We start from the raw sequence: 24527 nt of genomic DNA on the forward strand, positions 1-24527 counted from the left end.
TAGGGTTTGAGTTTTTTTGATCTTGCTCCTCTAGCTCTTTCAATTTTGATGATAGGGTGTCAATTTTGGATCTCTCCATTCTCCTCATATTGGCACTTATTGCTATATATTTTCCTCTAGAGACTGCTTTAAATGTGTTCCAGAGATTCTGGCATGTTGTGTCTTCGTTCTCATTGGTTTCGAAGAACTTCTTTATTTCTGCCTTCATTTCATTGTTTATCCAATCAACATTCAAGAGCCAGTTGTTTAGTTTCCATGAAGCTGTGCGGTTCTGGGTTTGTTTCTGAATTCTGAGTTCTAACTTGATTGCACTATGGTCTGAGAGACTGTTTGTTATGATTTCAGTTGTTTTGCATTTGCTGAGCAGTGCTTTACTTCCAATTATGTGGTCAATTTTAGAGTAGGTGTGATGTGGTGCTGAGAAGAATGTATATTCTCTGGATTTGGGGTGGAGAGTTCTGTAAATGTCTATCAGGTTTGCTTGTTCCAGGTCTGAGTTCAAGCCCTGGATATCCTTGTTGATTTTCTGTCTGGTTCATCTAATGATGTCTCATTTAAAATGTGCATTTCTTTAATTACAAGAAGTTTAGGTAAAAGGATATGTAATTACGGTTAGATAGGAGGAATAAATTTCAAGCATTCTATTGTACAGCAAGGTGACCATAGTTAATATAATATATTCTTGAAAAATTTAAAAGGAGTGGATGTTAAGTGCCCTCATCACAAAATGATAACTCTATGAGGTGATGCATTTCCTAATTAGCTGGATTTAACCATTTTGCAATGTATATGTACTTCAAAACATCATATTATACATGATAAAGGCATGCAGTGCTGTCAATTAAAAAAACGACAAAATAATACATTAGTAGCCTTTTGAAAATCTTTTTTTCTGAGTTGTCAGGTTGTATTTTTTGTTAGTTTTTTGCTCATTTATTTTTCCTGATGGATTGTCATTTTCTTATCAATCTATAAGAGCTTTTTAATATAGTAAGTTGACCAGGCCTTTCTCATATATGGTGCAGAGTTTTCCCCCAGTTTGTTAGTTGACCTTTGAGTTCATTTACTGTGCTTTTTGAAGTTTAGAACATTTAATTTTTCTACTGAAATGAATCAATTCTTTACTTTTTCAGTTTAGGGTTTGCTTCTTGCTTAGAAAGGCTGTCTCTGTCCCGTAGCCATAAAAAAAAAATTCTTCCATGTTTCTTTCTAGTACCTTTATGGGCTTATTTTTTATGTTTAAATCCTTGCTCCATCTGGAATTTGCTTTGGTGTGAGAAGCGAAGACCAGATTCAGATTTACTTTTTTCCAGATGGCAAGGCGGTCGTCTCAACACCCCTTCTTGAATAATCCTTTTTGCCTAACTGATGTGAAATACCATATAATTCATATACTAAATTCCTGTGTGTTTTTGCATCTCTATCTGGATTCTCTTTTCCTTTGCCGGCTTGCTCTAGTACCAAACAGTTTTAAGTATTGTCCATTTTTATTATTGACAATACTTATATTTGGCAAGCGTTGTCATTTTTCTTTATCTATTTTTTAAAATTTTTAGAATTTTCCTGGCTAGCATCACATGTTTATTTTTCCAAGTAGACTTTAAATCAACTCACTTGTTTCTCCTCACCCCCTGGATTCCACAGATGTGTTCATTGGGATTGCATGGCTTCAGGAGCATCTCTCTTTTCCAGAGAGAGAGAAAGAGCAGAGTTTCTCCGGGCCAAAGAGCTCTTCAGATAGAGGTCTGCACTTAAGCTTGGAAAACAGAACAGACAGCTCAACTTCTTGGCGAGGCCACTCACCTTTCCCCCAATGTGATCTCCTATGGTGCTGTAGGGGAAAAGTTTGTTAAACAAGTTTGGAACACCTTGGGCTTGAGCAAAAGTTCAACATTTTTTTTTTCTTGATCATTCGTTCAAGGGTTTGTGCAAAAGGGTGGGACTACCACGGGGAAGAGATCAGACGCTGCCCTGGTTCTCACAGAGCTTGTGGCCCAGCTGGGGAGAAAAACATCAGACCAAAACAAATTCCAGATATGCATTTACTCAGTCCTGTGATTTTTAAGTGCCAAGGAGGGAGGCTTTGGGAAGGCACTAGAGGAAAACAGCCGAGGTAAGGGCTTACCCTTCTCCAGGGCAAGGGAAGGTCTTGTTGAGCTTTTACCATGCACATTATCTATGGAAACCTTCAAGGCACAGAGTTTTCCAAACTTTCTGGCTATGGGACTCTTTTCAGGGGTTCTTTCTGGGCTCATTTCTGAAGGATGCTCTTTTAAAAATGCCAGCGGTTTGCTCCCACTGCACAGTCTGTAACCCAGATCTGTCTCAGACGAGTCAGGGATCTTCAGAGACGTTGCTTGATTTCTCTGAACCTCATTTTTCTCATCTATGAAATGATGCGTTAATTTTCTAGAGCTACCATAACAAATTGCCACAAACCAGGTAGCATTAAACAACAGAAATGTACTCTGTCCCAAGTCTGGAGGCCAGAAGTCTGAAGTCAAGGTGGTGGGAGGGCCACACTCTGGCTGAAGGCTATAGGGAGAATCCCTCCTCGCCTCCCACTTGTGTTGGCTCCAGCCATTCCTTGGGTTGTGGCTGCATCACAACCAAGGTTGTGATGGAGGCAGAGATTGGATTATGACATCTTCATGTGGCCCCTCCTCTTCTCTCCCTGTATCTTCTCTTCTGTCTTTCAGCAAGGACACTCACTTCTCTTTGCATTTAGGGCCCACAAAGGTAACCCAGGATGATCTCATCTTGAGATCCTTCAGTACATCTGCAAATACCCTTTTTTTCCAAATAACATCACATTGACAGGTTCCCAGACATACCTTTTTTGGGGGGATGGGGTGGGGGATAATTCATTCACTCCAGATAAAAATTGTAGAACTTGTTTCAGAGAGTTGTCATGAAAGGTCCCTGAAACAAGGTGTGTGAAGCAGCCTGTCCCAGAGTGGGTGGGTGTTAGATGACAGTTTTCTCCTTCATGTCTCCCTCTATCTCAAGAGGGTTTAGCACTACTAATTCACAGTGAAGTGGCTGGGGCCAAAGGGTTTCTTCTCTTGCCCTACCTCCACTGGAGAGAATTTCATTTTAAATGAGGAGTCGGGGAGGGATATTACTCCTTGCCTTTTTCTGAAGGCTTCCGCCGGTGAGTTCTGGATCTCTACAGGAGTTGTTTCTTATCTTTCCTCTCAGAGGGTCCTAGCCAGCTGCATCATCTCCAGCCTGGACCTGTCCTTACCAAGTCATCAGTGCAGATGTTTCTAGGAACTGAGGAATGTGAGGGGAGCCATCAAACCCTGCCTGAGCCATTTTCTACTTCTCTGACAGCTCTCAGGGGACTCCCATCTTCAAAGAGTGCCTCGGTGCTTTTCCTCTTCATCTCCTGGGTATTTGCTGCAAAACAAAGACAACCTCTCCGACCTCTTCCCTTTTCTGCCTTTCCTTGTTAAGATGTGCTCATCGAGCAGATGTTGTGGGACCATGAGCTAGATATTGCTCAGGGATAAAGAAACAAACATACCGAGAAGTGACCTAAAGTCCACCATGCCACTGGGGTGCTTTTGTGGTCCTATTCTGTAACCTGACTTCCCCAAGTTTGGACCTCCACAAAGGCAGGCCCTTTGCCTCAGACCCCATACTTGTGACTCTTGGCCCCTGGGCCCTTTTGCAACACTGTCTTTCATCTCCATGCCCTTCCTCCATGGCTCCCCATAACCCCCTGGTAATGTCAGATCGATGGTAATTGCTGACGTGCAGCTGTTCCGTCCTAGGACTGTTGAGAGAGAACTTAATGTCCAAAGGAGTCCCCAAGGAGCCACATGCTGCTTGAATTATGTAAAGGTGAGCAGAGAAGGGTAAATTTCATATGCAGAAATCCTTTATGGCATTAAAGTTTCATGGGAAAAACTGAACCCTTGGACTCATATTTCTGGTCAAAGCTTATCTTCTTTCATTTAGCACACATTTATTAAACTCTTATTATGTATAAGACCACAGTGTAGGTGCTAGAGGGGGAAAAAGAGATAAATTAATGAGTCTCAGACCTTTCTTGTGGGCTTCTCTATCTCCATATGCATACACCTTAGAATAACAAGCTACTATGAGATAAAATTATACCCAGATGAGCAACATATTATCCATCCATCCCACTAGTCCCCCAGTAAGTATTTACTGAGTGCCTGCCCTGAGTCAGATTCTGTGACAGATACCAGAAGCACTGAGCTAGGTGCAGGGTGAGACATCTGTTGAAAGGAGGAAGAGATCAAGTTGTTTTAAAAATCACTTTTTAAATTGACATGTAATAGCTCTTTATATTTTTGGAGTACATGTGCTATTTTGATACCTGTATACAATGCATAATGATCAAATTAGGGTAACTGGGCTATCACTTCAAACATTTATGTTTCCTTGTGTTGGGAATATTATAATTCTCCTCCTCTAGCTATTTTGAAATATACAATAGATTATTGTTAAGTATAATTTGTCTATGGTACTGTCAAATACTAGAGCTTATTCCTTCTATTTAACTGTATATCTAACTGTATTTTTGTATTCTTTTAACCAACTTATCATCACCCTCCTTGTCCTCGCTTCCCAGCCTCTGATAATCATCAATCTGCTCTCTTCCTCCCTTTGATCCAACTTTCTAGCTCCAACATGTAAGAATATGTGATATTTGTCTTTCCATGACTGACTTATCTCATTTAACACAATGCCCTCTGGTTCCATCCATGTTGCTGTAAATGACAGGATTTCATTCTTTTTATGGCTGAATAATATTCCATTGTGTATATTTACCACAGTTTCTTTATCCATTCATCTGTTGATGGACATAGGTTGATTCCATATCTTGGCTATTGCGAATAGTGCTGCAATAAACATAGGAGTGGAGATAACTTTTCAATACAACAATTTCCCCTCTTTTGGATGTATACTAAACAATGGGATTGCTGGATTATTTTTAGTTTTTTGAGGAATCTTCATACTGTTTTTCATAATCGCTATACTACTTCACATTCCCACCAACAGAGTATGAGTAATCTTTTTTCTCTGCATCCTCACCAGCACTATTTATTTTCTGTTTCTTTTTATAATACCAATTCTACCTAAGGTGAGATGATATCTCATTGTGGTTTTGACCTGTATTTCCCTGATGATCAGTGATGTTGAGCATTTTTTCATACACCTATTGACCATTTGTGTGTCTTCTCTTGAGAAATGTCTATTCAAGTCTTTTACCCATTTAAAAAATCAGATTGTTTGTTTTTTTGCTATTGAGTTGAGGTCTTTATATATTGTGGTCATTAATTCCTTGTTGGATGAATAGTTTGCAAATATTTTTATTCGGAAGGCTGTCTCTTCACTTGTTGATTGTTTCTTTTGCTGTAAAGAAGCTTTTCAGCTTGATGTAATTCCCCCCATGGATTTTGGAGGTCTTACCCCCCAAAATCCATGCCCAGATCAATGTCCTGTCGTGTTTCCTCATTGTTTTCTTTTGGTAGTTTCATAGTGTCGGTCTTACATTTAAATGTTTAATCCATTTTGAGTTGGTTTTTATATAGGGTGAGAGTTTTGTTCTTCTTCGTATGGATGTCTAATTTTCCCAGAACGACTTATTAAAGAGACTGTCCTTTCCCCAATGTATATTCTTGGCATTTTTGTCAAAAATTAGTTGGCTGTTAGTGTGTGATTTATTTCTGGGTTCTCTATTCTATTCCATTGTTTTATGTGTCTGTTTTTGTGCTAGTAGCATGATGTTTTGGTTACAATAGCTTTGTAGTATAATTTGATATCAGATAATGTGATGCCTCTAGCTTTGTTCTTTTTGATCAGGAATGCTTCCACTGTTCGAGGTCTTCTGTGGTTCCATATAAATTTTAGGATTTTTTTTTTATGTAAAGAATATCATTGGTATTTTGATAGGGATTGCATTGAATCTGCAGATTGCTTCAGGTAGTAGCAATGGGAGTGATTAAGCTTGTTAAGGATATTCCTGCAAAAGACATACTTTTCAAGCTAGGTCTTGAAGGGCAAGTACAATTTGGGCAGAATGTTTATGTATGTGCATGTAAAATACAAACAAAGTCAAGCTCCCCATACCATTTTCTTTTTTTTCCTGGAATTTATGTACATTCTGAAGGCAAAAGCTCAGGCTCACAAGCTTTTGCCTCCTGGAACTATCCTTCCTCTCTGCTTTACATCCACCTGTTGTTCTAGACTTCCACCAGAGCCACCAACACAGAACACTGTGTATGAGTAGCAGTGGATCCCTCTGCGCCTTGCTGGCCTGCTTCACCCCTCCCCAACATGCGTATCTAAAGAGAGGGAGGTTCAGTTATGCGATGCCCATCCCTCTCCCATCCCCATGTGGGTCTCAGCAAGGACATGAAGATTCGTGTGAAGATTCGTCTTCCTGTCAATGGAAATACAAGCCCCACAAGGGTGGGGAATTTGCATGTCTTGCTCACTGGTATATTCCCAAGACCTAGCATAGGGCCCTGAACAGTTCCTGGAACACATGGTAGGGACTCAAGAAATATTGTTGAATTTGTTAAATGAATTATGCCACATAATTACTTAAACCAGAGACAAAGGTTGGGGATATCACATAGTGGCAGCAGTGGCCAGAGTGCACAGCTCCAGCATCATCTCTCACATTTAGAATGAAACCCAAAGTTCTCCCCGTGGTCGAGATGCATCCTTTGACACATGCAGCCCCAGATACACTGGACTTCTCGGGGCTCCTTTGCCATGCCAAGAAAAATTGAGTCCTCTTTGAAAAGTCATGCCAGGCACACTGCTGCTCCAAGGTCTCTGGCCCTTCCTCTGCTGCTCCTTGCCCACCACCTGCCCCATCCTCCCACCGCTCACTTTCTCACCTCCCTCAGGTGTTTGCCCAAATGTCATCTCCTGATCACTCTTCCTTATTTTTCTTATTACACATAAGGAATATTGCGTGCCATATCATAAACATTATTTCTTTATTTTCTCTTCCCTTTGAGAATGGCAGCTCCATAAGGGTGGGGGCTTTGTCTTTTTTGTTTACTACTGACTGTATTCTCAATTCTTGGAACTATGTCCAGCACACAGAGGCCACCCCATAAATATTTTCTGTTGAATGGATGAGTGGAAATGAATGAACATGGGCCCTATGGCAAGCTCTTGATGGGGGGAAGACACAGAAGAGGTCTGGAGGACACAGAAGAGATGAGGAGGCACTCAGGGCACTCTCAGCTCTAATTCTGTGGCTCTGCCTCTGCAACTGTCATCTTCCAGGATGACTTTGGAAGACTGTTTGCATGAAGTGGTAAGGAGAGATCTACAGAAGAGGCCATTACCAGAACAGCTCTCAGAAACAAGTGGCATGAGGGAGGAGACAAAGGACAGATATCTATTTAACTAGATTAGGCCCTATAGAGGTGGATCAATTAGACCATGAGCAGGTGTCAAGGAGGGTGAGAAGGTATACTTATCCACGTGGTACCATGTGGTACCCTTGTATCGATGAAAGAAATGGTGCCCCTTCCTCTAGGTGGATGTAACCTTGTACAGGGGTGCTGCATGGTGAGTGGAGAGCTGGGGTTCAGCTGACACCCATCCCCCATAGGCAGGTGCCTTTGTGCCAAGTATACCTTGCATAACATTACACGACAGTTTCAGGTATAGCTCAATCAGGGTCTTGTCTGAAAGTTCACCATGGCATTTTTCTGTTGCATAGTTGAGGACAAAATATCCACCCCGAATTTCAGCTTGTCCATGACACCAGCTCAAAGTCAAATGGCTCCTAAAGGGCAGAACTCCATCCAATGGGGCAATGTGGTGAGCAGACTTGTATCATCTCATTGCTATTTAAAGTGTGGACTGTGACCAGCTGTATTGGCATCATCTGGGAGTTTTGGTGAAATGCAGAATTTTAGGTCCCGCCTCACACTGCTGACTCTGAATCTGCATGTTGACAAGATCCCCAGGTGACTTCTGCACGCATTGAAGTTTGAGAAACATGATACTATCCCACCCCTGGGTTTCATGCTATTCTATTACTTTTCTATTCAACTTGGCTACTTCTACTTTGTCCACATGGCCTATCACCAAATGTCCACAGAGCCAGCCAGCTCAACGTTCCAGAAAGATCATCGGACATTTCGTTTGTTTCAATGGCTGTGTGACATCAAACAAATCTTTCACTCCTAAGAGTATGGGCTTCCTAATCTAAGGGAGAAAAAAAGGAATAATGTCCCAGCACTTTTGTGGGGCTCAAATGACATGGTGGATGGGAAAGTGCCTTGTTTGTCAAAGGGAAAATTCTACCTAAGCAAAAAAGATTATTGCTCCCACATAGAGTAATATGAAGACCCCTGACTGAGAGCACTTCTGTGCCCTGACTGAATGCTACTTCAACAAATTAGGAAAAGGTAGAAGATGAATGACCTGGGATCAGTGGACTCCAATTAGCAGACTGGAGTAGGTACAGGAATCCACAGTCTCCTTAAGCATACAGGGGTAACTTCCTGCCCCCTGAGGATTTCCAACGGGGCTTTGATGGTGGTGTCAGCTCCAGTCTGGAAAAATCATGGAGGGGAGAGGTGGATAAAGGTCAGGTGGGGCATTTTCCAGGAAGGAAGGCTTATGGATGTGCCACATGGGATGAGTGAGTGAGAGGAGAGGAAGCCCCCGCAGAAAGACTGCCTGCTCCCAAGTGTAGCAGGGGACACCTTCTCACCTCCATATCTGCTATTGTATTTCTCATCTTGCATCCAGATGTTTTGTGCCCTGTGAAGTGGTCAACACCACTGAAGCCACTTGGCTGGTCACGATCTTGGGGAATGCCATTTGTTAGAAAAAAGTAGCTCAAAACACCATGTTGCACCTGGATTTAGCAGAGGGAAGGAAGATGGGTGGCTAGGTCTTACTGACATCAGAGAAAGATGGGTGGCTAGGCCTTACTGACATCAGAGTCCACTGCCATTAAAAGACTGGACATAGGAAGTGTTCAGTACATTCCCAAGGAATTGACAGGTGAAGGAATGGATGGGGACCTTTGCCTTTAGAAAGTTTTCTTATCTCAGTACAAGCTACCCTAATCACACTGTCTTAAATTTAAGCTCACTCATCTCTGGGACTCCCAACCTCCTTCCTCTCTCTCTCTCTCTCTCTCTCTCTCTCTCTCTCTCTCTCTCTCTCTCTCTCTCTCGCTCCCCCCTGTCCATAGCACTTATTCTCTCTTAACATGCTATATAAATTATTGTGCACTATTTGTCCCCCACCCCCCAGAATGGAAGTCTGTTAGATGGATTTTTATTTGTTTTAAACCATGGATACATCCCTAAAACAGTGCTTGGCCAATAGTAGATGCTCCACAAGTGTTTGTTGAATCAAATTGAATTAAATGAATCAGAGAGAGTTGCAGGGTCAGTCAAATTCTTGTCTGATTTTGCCAGCAAATCATCATGTGACTAGGGTGATGGCTTTGCCTTTCTGTGCCTCAGTTTCCCCATGTGTACAATGAGGAGGTTGGACCTATCTCTAAAGGCACTCTCAGCTCTAATTCTGTGGTTCTGCCTCTGCGACTGTCATCTTCCAGGATGGCTTTGAGGACTGTTTACATGTAGTGGTAAAGAGAGACCTATGAAGGAAATGAACAGACATGAGCAGGGGTCTTTGCTCTGACACATCTTAAGTACTGAGACTGTGGTGAGACATTTGTCTTCTATTCTATGTATGATGTTGCTAGCACAGTGCCTGGCATACCTTAGGAACTGACTAAACATTATCTTCTCCCTCTCCTCCCCATCTAGGCTTGCACGCTTTGTACCAGGTGAGCCTCAACTCCCACAGTCACATAGCAATGACCTAAAAGAACTTTGAAAATGGTAAAGTACTCCCCAAATGTAAAGGGTTAGTGTGACTACATGCATGCCCAACCTCTAGCCTCCCTACACACAAATGACACTGAAATCATAATAGCTATTTATACCAAAACAATCTCATGATTCACAGCCTTCCTGCTCACCAGAAATGCTGCACCTGACGAGACCAAATTCACATTGGGTTTATCAAAGTCTAATTAAAACTCGATCATTGTGTCTGACATGTTTCCTTATTATTTTGGCTTAATTAGAGTGATGAGAGGGGGCTGAAAGCAATTCCAGCAGTGCAGTGATGCAACATCTGGGGAGAAGCAGGGCTCAGCCAGATGAGCAATTATGTTGAATGACACATAAAGCCAGTATCTTCGAATCTGACAGCTGTCTGGCCAGCCCCACCTCAATTCAGGGTTGTGAAAGCCTGACGTATAAGCTCCCTTCTCCATCTTCCAAAGTAGTAGGAACTGGTCAGACCCTTCAGAGAACAGCATGGCAAAGCCACTACTGCAGGGAACATCCTGCTGCCATGGTTTTTAGTCACTGAGTGAAAGAAAGTGAGAGTATTTGGCAGCAAGAGAAAGTGAATTCTCCATTGGGTCTTGGGTTTATGGTCAGCTGTGGTCATGATGCTGCTATGGATCATGCCAGAAAAACTCAGTCCTCTTTGAAATGCCATCACTCATCTCTTCAGTTACAAATAACCTGAAATTGGGCACTTCTCCATCTTCCCCCAGGGAGAGGCAGGATGTGTGGGTCTAATGTTCAAACAACCTTCAAAAATGCTCACTAATACCAAAGCTGCAGCCTGATCCATTAGGCTTGTTATGACAGTGAGGGTAGGCTAGCTGTTGCAGCAGATAGACCCTGTGGTTACCAAGGATCCTCATCTCCTGGCTCTCATACTTTTGTATAATTCTTCTTGTCATGCTTGTGGAAAAGTCCTTAAGTATGGGCTGAACCTTATGACTTATTTCTAGTGAACTCAGGTGACAAAAAGAAGGGATGCCACTTCTGAGATGAAGCTACTCAAGATGGTGAGTTTGGCCTCATGCACTCCCTTATGCTGACTGTTCTCACTTGCAGCTGTCACATTGAGAGCAGCCCTGTGGAGAGGCCCACATGGCCTGGAGCTGAGTGTGGCCTCTGGCCAATGGCCCGTGAGGAACCAAATACTGCCAATGATCATGTGAGTGAGCTTGTAGACAGATACTTCCTTCCCCAGTCAAGCTTGGGATAATCGTGGCCTTGACTGACATCCTGATTACTGTCTTGAGGGACCTTGAAGTAGAGGGCCCAGCTAAGCCACACCTGGATTCCTGACCCACAGAAACTCTGAGATGATAAACGTTGTTTTAAGCCACTACAATTTGGGGCAATTTGTTATAAAGCAATAGGTAATTAATGCAGACTCCAATAAGTAAATGGCTCAAATACAATAGAAATTTATTTCAGGTAACCAAATTACCTGGAATAATCATGCTTATAGAGATTCTGTCATTTTCAACATTTCTGGTGGCTTCCAAGATTGCCCTGAAGTTGTCTCCATATCAGCCTGCTGAAAGCGAGTGAGAGAATGATGGAGCATATATAGAAACTTTTAACATTTATTTTAAATTGTAATAAAATATACATAAGATACAATTGGCCATTTTAACCATTTTAAAGTGTATAGTCCAGTTGCATTAAGTACACTCACACTGGTGCACACCCATCCCCACTATCCATCTCTAGGACCTTTTTCATCTTGCAAACCTGAGGTATGGAAATTTTTAAGAGCCAAACCCAGAAGGGGTACAAATCACTTCCTGTCACATCTCAGTGATGAGAACTTAGTCTTTTGGCCACACCATATGCAAGGGAGACTGGGAAATGTAGTCTGACTGTGTACTCAAGCAGAAAAGGTAAAGACACATTTTTTTGGTGAGAAGCTAGTAGTCTTTGCCACACCTTTGTAAAACAGTGTCTACCTTCCAAAATTATGCTGAGCCATAATCACAATGCAAACTCCACTAACCCAAGGACAAACTAACCTACAGTACCCTGTGATCATGCTGGCTCCACAGCCCCTCATTGGTGTGCACTTAATTTTAGAATCAAGGGTTTTTAAAAGAAATCTCTTAAAAGGTCAATGGCTAAAGATTCCCGGATGCTTCACTGAGAAACTTTGCAAAATGTATTCTGGACATGCAATATCACCATATCAGTGTTTGCTCCCTACACACTTTGTAATTTTTTTCTTAATTGCTTGGGACATTCGCTAGAACCCAGGATTTTGTTCTCTAAATACTCTCCTCTCCTGATGGCAGTTTCCTTCATCACTGTCTCATCACATCAAATATGGCTGAAGTGGAACTGATGGCCCCATGCTACATGACACCTTCCTTTCCCCAGAAGATGACAGCAGCTTTTAAGACTGGAGACTCTGAGAAAGCCCCACCCATCCTAGAGTGATGGCTTTCATTGTCAAAGAAAGAGTGCCTTTTGGAGGCCATTGGAATCTTACGGCCACGGTGACCTGTTCCATTTCTTAAATCTCTCATTTCTTGCACTTTTTAGAGTCCATTTTCATGAGAAACTGTCTATCGATGAAATAAGGAAGAAAGAGCAGGAACCCCGTGATCTCTTGCAGTTTCTCTTGTAGCTCAGGTGTTTGAGTCTAGGATGACTGGTTTTGCAAATTCTCTGTCTGTGAAAAGTTCATTTTAAGATCCACTGTGGTAGAAATTGCCAAATGAATTGAAATTTCCATTCTATACGAGTAGCTGGTATTTTGAGCAGTTTTAGGTACTTGAGCTCTGCTTGTCTGACCTTGGGCTGCACCATGATAATATCTGAGCAACCATTCTCTTAGTGTGTGTTGGCTCATGGTGCCTGGCTGGGTGAAGTGAATGTAGTACCCACTGGTACCATTCCCGAGGCCAGAGTTCCTGTCCCCAAGGGGTTCAGAGTCTAGGAGTGGAGACATAATGTCAGTATGATGCTGTGAGTGTGGAGTAGAAGTGTGCAGGAGATGTTATGGTGACAGAGAGGAGGATTCTCTGGTCCATTCCTGTGGAAGGAAGGAAAGGCTGGAAAATTTCTTAAAGAGATATATTCAAGTAAAGTTGAAAAGGGTAAGTAAGAGTTAGCCAGAAAAAGCAGAAGCATGGGATGCATAAGGAAGAAAAGTCAACATGAGTGAAGTCAGAGACATGTACTTGGAACTGCAAGCAGTTGGGGAAAGCAGTATAACGGTGACAAAACAGGATTTGAAGTTTGACTGACCTGGGTTCAAACCCTAGATCCATCGGTTTCCACTGCATGATTATGGTCATGTCATTAGCTTCTCCTTGCCTCAGTTTTCTCATCTGTAAGATGGGATAATGAAAAAAATCCACCAAATAGGGTGGTTGAGAGGATGAAAAGAAATACATATAACATTGTGTCTGGACCACATAAAAAGCTGAATAAATACTATTAGCCAGTAGGCAAGTATAAATATGGACCACGAGAAGGCCAATCTATGCTAGAGATGTAATGTAGGAAACCGTCAACATAAAGATGCCTACTGAGGGCATGAGAGAGAGTGAAGCTGTATTCACTAGCTTTTGCTGCATAGCAAATCATTCCCAAATTTTAGTGACTTAAAACAACCGTGTATTATTTTTCATGAGTTTATAAATTCTGTGAGGTGGGCGAGGCTTGGCTGATCTTAGAAGGGCTTGATCCTGTACCTATGCTGGCTGGTGGGTTGGCTGAGGCTGGCTGGTCTCAGACAGCCTCACTCAGCAGCTGCTTGGCTGATGATTGACAGGAGTGATTAGACCGTAGAGTTGTCATCATCCAAGAGGCTAGCGCAGGCTTGCTCGCACACAGTGAGTCCCAGACTGGGCACTGGCACAGTGTTGCTTTGCCTCCTCTCTTAGCCAAAGTCAGTCAAGGCCAGTCTAGATTCAAGAGGCAGGTAAATAGACTCCACCTCCTGATGGGAAGAATTGCAAAGTTACATTACAAAGAACAGATACAGAGAGAGGTAGCAAATTGGGACTATTTTTGCAAATAAGCTACCATAGAACCTACTCAAGATCAGGATGTAGAAAAAAAAGTGAAGAAAGTTCAGCATGTAACTCTGTCATTCAAGGTCAAGAAGGGGTAGATAGTAGCCTAGAAGAATATGGGAAAACCAGGAAAGTATGGTTTTCAGAAGCTAATGAGAAGAGAGAGTTTCTAGAAAAGATAAATAGTTAACAGCATCAAGCTGCTGAGAACCCAAGGAACATATGACTGTAGAGTAACCACCAAATTCCAATGAAGGTTGCTGGATGGTGAGGGCAGGATCATGACAAAAGTAAGACTACAGTGATTCATGGAGAGAGTGGGGCATAAAAATTGGAGACAAAAAAGTGCTGACCATATTTTCAGAAAGTTTTGATGAGAAGAAAGGAGAACTATTTGGTAATAGCTAGTTAGGGGTTAAGGAAATAAGAGGTTTTTTTTAAGATGGGGAGATCTGATCAGGTTTTCATGCAGTTGGGAAGGAGCTGGTAGAGAACGGAATGAACAATATAAGAAAGAAAGGAAATAAATAGAGGAATATTCCAAAAAGGTGGGTAGGAATGAGATCCAGCCTGAAGCACCACTTTTATTTTTTTTTTATTTTTTATTTTTTTATTTTTTATTTTTTGGCAGGGTTTTTAAATTTTATTTTATTTCAGCACTTTTTTTCAGATATCCCATTCTCTTCTGGCCTGCATGTTTCTGCTGAAAAATCTCCAATACTCTTTTGAGGGCTACATTGTCCATACAAGTCATTGTTTCTTTTTTTTTTTTTTTTTTTTTTTTTTTTAATTTTTTATTGGATTATAGGTTTTGGGGTACATGAGCAGAGCATGCAAGACAGTTGCGTAGGTACACACATGGCAGTGTGCTTTGCTTTTCTTCTCCCCTTCACCCATATTTGGCATTTCTCCCCAGGCTATCCCTCCCCACCTCCCCCTCCCACTGGCCCTCCCCATTTCCCCCCAATAGACCCCAGTGTTTAGTACTCCCCTTTCTGTGTCCATGTGTTCTCATTTTTCATCACCCACCTATGAGTGAGAATATGCGGTGTTTCATTTTCTGTTCTTGTGTCAGTTGAAGCACCACTTTTAAACATAAGAACAGACATGTCACTGGCGAGAGGCCAGAAAGGGTAGTTTTAGACTTAAGTAGGTATACAAGTTGATGGAGGAAAGCTGAGGTAGTTCCCCTTTCCAATGGCTTCTGTCTTCTCTGTGAATTGGAGTGAATACACCTGCTCAGAGAGAGAAGGGGAAGTGGGCTTGAAGAGAGGGTTTAAATTCGCAATAGCCACTGTGGAGAATGAGAGAGAGCTGACAAGGGAAATAGGAAAGGATTGCAAAGCAGCACTGAGGGTCCATTTGAAGTTGGAGGCCATAAATTTAGAGTGGCACCAGTGATTTATAATGACACCAATCTGTGTGGATTTCTAGCAGTGCTTAGCAACCAGAGAGGAGCGATAATTGCATTCATCCAAAGTTGGTGTTTTTCCAGAAGAGGGATTGGGGGAACAATGGGGCAAGTGTATTGGTAAGAGAGAAGTTGAGATGATAAGAAATGACATCTGAGCTGGATAGGGAAGGAAGTGAAGACAGGAGGGGGTCGAGATACAGAGGAAAATGAATGCTGGTGTTATGGACCAGCAAGGTAACATCTCAAGTTCATCTCTTATGGGTGAACTTCCACCATGCTTTATATAGGCCATGCTCTTCAATCTTCTCCACACTTTGATATTTTCCACAGTTTACTTCCTATCAAGAACTCCACACCCCAATGACCCTAACAACTCACAACCCTCAAAGAGCTGGGAACACCAGGTAATCAGTAGAGACAGGACAGTGAGCCCCATAGCTGTCCCTCCCACAGATTTCCTTTTTTAAAAACTTATAAGTTCAGGGCTACATGTGCAGGCTTGTTATATAGACAAACTTGTGTCATGGGGTTTTGTCATACAGATTATTTCATCACCCAGGTATTAAGCCTAGTGCCCATTAGTTATTTTTCCTGATCCTCTGCCTCCTCCCACCCTCCACCCTCTGATAGGCCTCAGCATATGTTGTTCCTCTCTTTGTGTTTGTGTGTTCTCCTCATTTATTTGTAAGTAAGAATATGCAATATTTGGCTTTCTGTTCCTGCTTTAGTTTGCTGAGGGTAATGGCCTCCAGCTGCATCCACATTCCTGAAAAGGACGAGATTTCATTCTTTTTTACAGCTGCGTAGTATTCCATGGTGTGTATGTACCACATTTTCTCTATCCAGTCTACCATTTACGGACACCAAGGTTACTTCCATGTCTTTGCTATTGTAAATAGTGCTGCGACAAACAAACGTGTGTATGTATCTTTGTGATAGAATGATTTATATTCCTTTGGGTATATACCCAGTAATGGGATTGCTGTGTCAAATGGTAGTTCTGTTTTTAGGTATTTGAGGAGTCACCACACTGTTTTTCTACAATGCTTGAGCAAATTTACACACCCACCAACAGCATATAAGCTTTCTTTTATCTCTGCAACCTCACCAGTCTTTTATTACAGATTTCCAATGAAACTAATATCCACTCCATCATTCAGGCCAGCATCTTGGGGGTCATCTTTAGTTTCTCCATTTGTCTCCCTCTCCTTCACCAAATCCATCATCAAATATAAGGACACCTCAGTGGTCTCCTTGCTTTATCCTCTGCTCCCTCAAATCCACTCTTCACACAGTAGCCAGGATGCTCTTTTAGGAAGATAGATTTACTCCAGATACAGTCACTACTCTGCTTAAAGTCATTCAGAGTTCCCACTGCTTTTAAAATAAAATCAAATTCCTGAGTTCAGTTTAAAAAAAAATCACATAAAAGGATCCTTGGATGGGGGGAGTAGAGCAAATACAAAGTCCAAGAAGTGGATGTGGGTTAGTGAGTGAAGCATGAAGCGATGTGGGGTGTTCAGCAAGGAGGAGGAGTCAGGCAGGGTCCAGATTATTCGGGCCTTGGAGGGGATCATGTGAGGAGTTCAGGAGAGTCGCATTTTGAAAAGACCACTCTGGCTGCAGTGTGGAGACCAGAGAGCTAGGAGGCAAGAGTGGCTATAGTTAGGCCAGTGACTGAAGCCATTGCAACAGTTCGGGCAGGAGTGGACAGCAGCTTGGATTATTTGGTGTTGGAGATGGAGGGAAGCAAATGGATTTGGGAGATATTTTAGGACGCAAAATGAAAGACTTGGAACACCCTTTCTTTCTTCCCCCTGCTCCTATATTTGTTGGTTAGTGCCACCTTACATTCTGAGATCAGTTTCTATCTTTTCAAGGATTCTTTCCCTGACATTCCAGACTGCGTTATACAGAAGTCCAATACGTGTTTGTGGAACTGACATGGTAGAGAACGTTCTTGTAAAGATGGAAGAGATTTGAGTGTGGATATGGACGAAGGAAAAAGTTCTAGCTGAGAGGGGGAAGATTGAAGATGCTAAAGAGAGGAGGTAATCGACAGTGAGGTTCCCAAAGAGGAAAACTGCATGGTAGCAGAGGTGGAGGGTTCGGCCTCGGATCAGAGGAAACCTCCAGTTCTGCTGGATGACACTGGGGAACAGGAATCTCATGCTGGGGCTGGACCAGTGCTTACCAGATTCTCTTAGTTCGGAGTTCCCTTTCTAACATCAAAATATTTCCTGAACTCCCAGATACAGCTATATTTTATATATTTTTTACTTTTATTTTAAGTTTGGGGGTACAAGTGCAGGTTTGTTACATAGATAAACTTGTGTTCTGGGGCTTTGTTGTACAGACTAGTTCATTGCCTAGGTATCAAGTCTAGTACCCATCAATTATTTTTCCAGATCCTCTCCCCCAACCACCCTCTACCCTCCAAAAGGCCCTTGTATGTGTTGTTTCCCTCTATGTGCCCATGTGTTCTCATCATTTAGCTCCCACTTATAAGTGAGAACATGCAGTATTTGGTTTTAATATCAACCAATTGATAAAATACACTATGGTAAGAAGCTCTATGAATTCAGAAAAACTTTCAAATAAATATTATTTTTGTTACTTACAACTTTATCGACTTTCCTTTAAAATAGCACATTTATGTATGAATTTTTTTTCCTCTAGAAAATACCAGTGCAGTAAAACTTTACAGATCTAGATGCCCTTTAGTCCAGGCTCCAGAGTCTACTGATTGGGACTCATGATGTAGTCCAGACCATCTTCTAATGGGATTTGATCTTATCTATGACTGTCTGCCTTCCCCTAGTCTGAGAGATATTTAGAGGAAGAAGCCCTGTCTTTTTCATATCCCTAGCATCCAGCATAGGACATAAAACAAAAGGGGATTTGAAAATGTCTGGTTGAATGAGTGAAAATACATAATCATTTTATTATTCTTTAACTTGAGATGCTATCCAGATAGTCTCACATATTTAGTTTCTTCTTGGTAGATACCCAAAGGAAAATAAATCACTCTACCAAAAAGACACACGCAAGTGTATATGCATTACAGCACTATTCACAATAGCCAAGAGATGCCCATACACGGTGGGTTGAATAAAGAAAATATGGTATACATCTACCATGGAATACTACAAAAAATAACAAATGCATGTTCTTTGCAGCAACATGAATGAAGCTGGAGGTCATTATTCTAAGCAAATTAATACGGGAACAGAAAAACCACATGTCCCAGGTTCTCACTTATAAGTAGGCACTAAACATTGAGTACACATGGTCATAAAGATGGGAACAAGAAACACTGGGGGACCTCTAGACAGGGGAGGTAGGGAGAGGGGAAGAGTTGAAAAACACCTATTGGGTATTATGCTCACTACCCGAGTGATGGGTTCAGTCGTACCCAAAATCTCAGCATCACATAATATACCCATGTAACAAACCTGCACATGTACCCTGGATCATAAAATAAAAGAAAAAAACTAAATAGAAAATTTAAAATTAATAAAATCCTGATTTTCTTTCTCCCTAGTGATGAAGATAATTGAAGTTCAGCCCATATCCTTAAGGTGCTCCTCTATTTAAGCTGAGAAAACCTTCTCTGGCTTGGGTTTGTTTTCCTGTTTCTAGATAGTCTTTAGCAATGCATCATCTTCCTGAAGTGCCTGGCTCAGTCCACGGAGTAAAATGTACTAAACCAGTAGGCACATCCTGTCCTTCAGATGTTCCTGCTTGAAACTCAGATTTCTGCATTTGCACATGCTTATTTGGCCAAATGTGTCTTGTAGGATTAGCTTAAGCCACTGCACACAGCTGATTTCTTAATTTTGAACATAACCGTATAAATCTGAAGGGAAGAATCACCTGACATTATGTGAATAAAATAAAGAGGCGTTTAAACCCTTGTCATTTTAATTGGATCCTTTTGATGGTAAAAGCCAGCAGAGACACCAAACCCCAGGATGTGATTCTTTAACTTTAGATTGTCCTTGGACTCATGGAGAGGAAGCTGCCCCTGAGCTCTTGGGGGCACCGCTTGCCAGGAACAAATTGACACATGGATTTGGAAGTTCAATTGGCGAGTCGGCTACTACTTCACAGGCATCCCCTCTTGCCCCTGAGTGTGGTTCTTCCAGCCACCAATTTAAAGTAGAGGGAGAGGAACAAAAACTACCTATCAGGCATTATGCTTATTACCTGGGTGTCAAAATAATCCATGCACCAAACTCCTGTGACAAGCAATTTACCTATATAACAAACCTGCACATGTACCCTGAACTGAAAATAAAAGTTAAAAAAAATTAAGTGGTAAAAATGTCCCACATGGGCATTAGACAATGAGAGTTATTGCTCTAGAGGGGGAAATGCTGAATGATAGCCTTGAAATAGATGGGACATGGAATACACACACACACACGTGCACGCACGCTGCAGGGCAGGGGACCAGACACCTCTCATGTGGACTCTTGCTGACTGGCCAAATCTCCTGTGTCTTCAGCCTCTTCCCCACACCCCATTCCCCAGCTGCCTTTTTGGAAACATGGCTATTGCCTGAGGAGAGCCCTGTTTTGGCAGAGGTCTCAGGTGGAGCCTGTGTTTACAGGATGGTATTTCCAAATTCCTCATGGCCAAGGAGGGAGACTGGTTGTTCCCCTTACTCCTTGTGGCTGCTTCCAGATCGCCTCTGTCCTCTTTCTGAAAGTAAACACTCTGTTCAGATCTAGGAACTATGGGTCTCAACACAGCCTGCCCCTACCAGGCACACATGACTGTGGCTGCTACCACTGACCTGGTCACTCTCCTGAATTCACTGAAGACTTAGTTCCTGATTCTTTATCTTCTTCTTTGTCTAGTTACTGCTCACTCCAAAGCCCACACAAATGACTCTTCTAATACCCTGTTGTTATGGGCTAATCGTGCCCTCCCCTGACTGAATTCATATGTTGATATCCTAACCCCTGTACCCCAGAATGTGACTGCATTTGGAGACAGGGCCTTTTACGAGGCAATTAAGGTAAAATGAGGTTATTTCCAATATGACTAATGTCCTGATAAGAAGAGGAGATTAGGACACAGAAGCACGCAGACTGAGGGAAAGGCTTATGAGGACACAGAGAGAATATGGCCAATTGCAAGTCTGGGAGAGAGGCCTCAGAAGAAACTGAAACTACCAACACCTTGACATTGGATTTCTAGCCTGCAGAATGCTAAGAAATACATTTCTGCTGTTTAAGCCACCCAGTCTGTGGTAGTTCGTTACAGCAGTCCTAACAAAGGAACATAGAGTCTGATATGGTCTGGCTGTGTCCCCAATCAAATCTCATCTTGAATTGTAGTTCCCATAATCCCCATGTATCATGGGAGGGACTGGGAGGGAGGCAATTTAATCACGGAGGCTGTGACCTTATGTTATTCTTGTGATAGTGAGTTCTCAAAAGATGGGACTTTCCCAACTTATGCTTGGCAGGTCTATTTGGTGCCAGCATGTGAAGAAGATATGTTTGCTTCCCCTTTTACCACGATTGTAAGTTTCCTGAGGCCTCCCCACCCATGCTGAAGTGAGTCAGTTAAACCTCTTTCCTTTATAAATTACTCAGTCTTGGGTATGTCTTTATTAGTGTGAGAACGAACGAATACACCATCCTTTGGGTTTTTATAGCTCCCCGTTCTCAAAGGACACTTTCTTCCACTTCACCACTGATGTTCAAGGTTTCCCTTCAACTCTAAATTATTATCCCAAACGGTACTACTACCTCCCAAATTAAAATTCCAGCATGCTACCCTCCGATTACAACCTATCATTGCATTCAGGTTCTCAAGTGTCCCCTGAAATCCAGTTATTGATTCTAACTCCCAAGCCCCAACACACACACACACAGACACACACACACACACAGGCACACACACACACACACACACACACAAACACACACACAGAGAGAGATTTCCATATGCCCTCAGCTTCCCTTTGTGTTTACTTCTCTTCTTTCACCAACGAGATTTCGTGGTCTGTTACCATAATTACTCCCTTGCAAAGAATCTCAACTCCCTTGTTCATATCTTCATTTTTTATACTCTGCTGAAAAACTCCAACTATGAAGGTACCCAATCATTGATCTTCTCCATGGCTATATCCAAGCAGGTTAACTACATCACACAACCAAGGTGACCAGTTTTGCTAGTGTTATTTTTTAATTTGATCCCTTTCTTCACTGAGACTTACATTAATAAATATACTGGTGCCACACAAGCATGTCTTTAGGAGGACTCTCATCAGTGGCCGGCAATCCCAGCATCCAGATTTCCCACTCTCTAAGAGCCTACTTCATGCTTTCTCTCTTGCAAACCTCCTGTACCCCAATTTTCATGGCCTCTTCATAGTAAATTCTCCTTTACCTGGTACAGTATGGGTTCCACTGCCCCTGCTCCAACTGCAACTGATTTTGCCAAGGTTACCAGCAATGTCCTTGTTGTTAAATTCTGTAGACACTGTACTCTTACTGACCCTTTTAGCTTCTTTAACACAGCTGATACTTCCCTCCTCAAAATGCTCTCCATGACATCAGTGTCTTCTGTTTTTCACCTCTCCTCTGGCCACTTCTCTGTCTTCTTCCTGGTTTCATCAACTTTCTTCTGTGTGTTCTCCAGGACTCAGCTGGGGCCCTGGCTCTTTCTAACTCTCCTCTCATTCTCATCCACTTCCAGAGCTTTAAATGCTGTCAGAGGCTGATGACACTCTAATTTATATTCCCAAACCCAACTCTCCTTTGGCGTCTACACATCTATATCCAGAGACATCACTGACTTCTCTACATGATCCTCAGATTTACCCTGTCCAACGTCCTCAGGCTCCTCCCTCTGACCACACCCAATTCTCCCAGTCTTTCCCACCTTTGCAAATGAAATGGCATCACCCTCCGCTCAATTTCTCCAGTCATAAACTTGGATGCCATCCTTGTTTCTCCCTCTCTTCTAATTCCTTCTCCCACATTCATCTATTATTAAGTTCAATTGTTCCCATCCTAAGTATGTCTTGAAATGGTCAATTTTCTTCTCCCTGCTGCTGCTACCTAGTAGTTCTGATCATTTCTATTTCTTGCCAAGACAACTGCACTGGCTTCTTTTCTAGTTTTCCCAATTTGGCTCTTGGCTTCTCCAATTTATTTCCCACACAGCTGCTAGAGTAATCTTTTTAAAAACTCAAATTGGATCATGGTGTTTCCCTTCTTAAAACTCTCCAATGCTTTTCCATTATACTTTATATATTTTTTTAAAGTGAACCCTCCTTTTCCTGGCTTAACTGGGCCTATGTGATCTGGACCATGTCTAACTCAATGTTTTTCTCATTCCATCCTCTTTTTCAACTCTGTGCCAGTCCCACTGATCTTTTAACTTCTTAAACAAGAATTTTGCTGTAATCAAGTTTTACACAGCCTGTTTCATCTGTCTTTAACCATTTCCCTTTTGTGTATATGGCCCTTGCTTATTTTTTATCATATTTATATATTTTTAATAATCATATTTTTTGAAATAAAATTCAAATATATATTGAAATGCACAACATAAGCTGTACAGTTTTGATGAATGGCTACTTACACTCCTATCCAAAAAGTCCTTTCATGTCCTCTCCCAGTCAATTCTCACCCCCAACCCACAGGCAAACCACCCTGTTTTGATTTTTTCACCATTTTTAAAAACATTTTAGAACTTTATATACGTGGGTTAATAAAATATGACAAATTTTCTGTCTGGCTATCTTTGCTCAGTACAATATCTGTGATATTCATGTTGTTGCATGTATCCATAACATACTTTCTAATTTTTGATTGGTATTTTCATTTTATGAATATGTCACAATTTTTAAACCCATTCTCATACTGATGTACATTTGTGTTACTTCTGGTTTTGGTTATTATGAATAAATTTGCTATGAACAAGTTTTTGAATGAGTATTTTCTTTTATCTCTCTTTGATAAATACTTGTAACTGGAATTATGCAGGCAGAGGGTAATTCTAGGCTTAACTTTATAAGAAACTGCCAAAACTGTTTCTGAAGTAGATGTACCATTTTATGCCCTCTCTAGCAACATATGAAAATTCTGCTTGCTCACATCCTTAGTAATATTTTGTTTTCAGTCTTTAAAATGTTTGCTATTCTAATGAGTATGTAGCGCAACTCATTGTGATTTTAATTTGCATTTCTCTGACAATGAATGAGACTGAAAACTTTTTCATTTGCTTTCCAATTATTCATATATTTGTCATTGTCTCTCCTTGAGACTCTTGAGAGTCTTTGAGACCTCCTCAAGTCTTCTGACTATATTTATTCGGTTGTTTGTCCATTTTATTTTGGAGTTGTAGTTCCTTATATATTCTAGTTACAAGTCCTTTGTAAGATATATGTGTTGTGAATGCATTCTCCTAGGCTGTATATTGCCCATTCATTTTCTTAATGGTGTATTTTCATGAGCAGAACATTTAAATTTTGATGAAGTCTAATTTATCAATTTCTTATTTTACAGTCATTGCTTCCTGTGCTTTGCCTGATAGATCTTTGATGATCCTAGGTCACAATAGTATTTTTTTCCTAAAAGCTTTACAGTTTCAGGTTTTACATTTAGGTCTGTCTCTATGCATCTCGAATTAATTTGTGGATACAGTGTGAGACAGAGTTCGGAGTTTATTTTTTTCATGTGGATCATCCAGTTGTTCCAGCAACAATTTTTGAAAGATTTCCTTTTTTATTGTAATAAAATAAATATAACATAAAATTAGCCATTTTAGCCATTTCAAGTGTATAATTCAGTGGCATTAATTACATTTATAGTGTTGTGCAACCATCTGTACTATCTATTTTCAAAACTTTTTGATTACCACAAATAGAAACTTTGTTAACATTAAGCAATAATTGCTCATCCCTCCACCCCCTCACTTAGGCCCTGGTAAGTTTTAATCTACTTTATGGTTTTATGAATTTGCTTATTATATATATTTCTAATAACAAATCATACAACAATTGTCTTTTGTGTCTGGCTTATTTCATTTAGCATAATATTGTCAAGATTTGTTCATTTTGCAGCGTGTTGCAGTGTGTTTCATTCCTTTTTATGGCTGAATAATATTTCATTGTACATATATCCCACATTTTGTTTATACATCTATCTGTTGATAGACACTTGGATTACTTCTACC

The 24527-nt window shown here is 41.3% G+C and overlaps 1 long non-coding RNA gene across 2 annotated transcripts; it reads left to right on the forward strand.

Annotated features, from left to right (window-relative positions):
* Positions 1-2690: 2690 nt before the first annotated feature.
* On the forward strand, positions 2691-14332 carry LOC118143229 (uncharacterized). Of its 2 annotated transcripts, none has more exons than XR_004727470.3 (5): positions 2691-2739; positions 3202-3395; positions 3780-3849; positions 10956-11058; positions 12179-14332. It is a non-coding gene; the product is annotated as an uncharacterized LOC118143229 (long non-coding RNA). The 2 variants fall into 2 exon arrangements; XR_013520395.1 differs by having other exon boundaries at positions 3202-3371.
* Positions 14333-24527: the final 10195 nt, after the last annotated feature.

This window comes from Callithrix jacchus, chromosome 7, assembly GCF_049354715.1.
Source record: "Callithrix jacchus isolate 240 chromosome 7, calJac240_pri, whole genome shotgun sequence".
NCBI classification, from domain to species: domain Eukaryota; kingdom Metazoa; phylum Chordata; class Mammalia; order Primates; family Cebidae; genus Callithrix; species Callithrix jacchus.